Raw genomic sequence first — 341 nt, 5'->3', positions numbered from 1 at the left:
TGATGAAGGACACTCAGGACACACCCCCATGAGGCTGAGACAGTGACAGAGACAGCACATGGGCATGTTGGGATGTCTAGCCGCCATGCTGTGGAGGTGAGATGAAAAAGAGATATCCATTTCAGTAACTGACCCAGTTACTGAAGTACCAGAAATAAAACTGAACTTCTTTAACCCAACATGCTACGTTTCAATATACATTCTTTGTCAAGTCATGTATGTTCTGGGGAGGGAGGGTTGTTGATTTGTTTTTTTTTAAGGCTAAGTGTCTGGGACCTATAGTTCATAGAACATCACATTCAAACTCACCATAACAAAAGGACTCAGAGGTACCTGGGGGG

This window comes from Psammomys obesus, unplaced genomic scaffold (assembly GCF_907164565.1).
Source record: "Psammomys obesus unplaced genomic scaffold, mPsaObe1.curated_primary_1811, whole genome shotgun sequence".
Lineage (NCBI taxonomy): Eukaryota > Metazoa > Chordata > Mammalia > Rodentia > Muridae > Psammomys > Psammomys obesus.
Note: the sequence above shows the minus strand (reverse complement) of the source record.